Source organism: Myotis davidii, unplaced genomic scaffold, assembly GCF_000327345.1.
Source record: "Myotis davidii unplaced genomic scaffold, ASM32734v1 scaffold1477, whole genome shotgun sequence".
Classification (NCBI taxonomy): Eukaryota; Metazoa; Chordata; class Mammalia; order Chiroptera; family Vespertilionidae; genus Myotis; species Myotis davidii.
This window is the reverse complement of record NW_006288182.1, coordinates 3958-4372: the sequence shown is the minus strand read 5'-3', so window position 1 is coordinate 4372 and position 415 is coordinate 3958.

The following is a 415-nucleotide window of genomic DNA, read 5'->3' as shown; positions in this document are numbered from 1 at the left end:
GGCATCTGTGAGTGACCATGATGGGGGGCATGCTTAAGGCAACCGATGTGCATGATAAGCATTGGGGGTGAGGGATGTCCTCACAGGGTGGAGCCTTTGCCACTGGAGGAGGTAGGAAAGGCTGGGGAGGGAGCTTGTCTGTAGAAGGTAAGTTATCCAAAATCTAAAGGGAGATGTAGTGGGACAGTGAAGGAAGTTAGGGATGCTAGCTGAGCTGGGGAGAGGAGAAATCCAGAAGAAACTTCAGAGCTAGTAACTCACGTTTCCCCTGTCCTATGTATGCTTTCTCCAGGCAGCCTGGATACATTTCTTTTTTCTTTCTTCTTCTTCTTCTTCTTCTTTTTTTTCCCTGAGTCCATTTGTTAATCAGCACTGTCCATGCCTATTTCTTCCTCCCATGGCATGTAACTCTCAC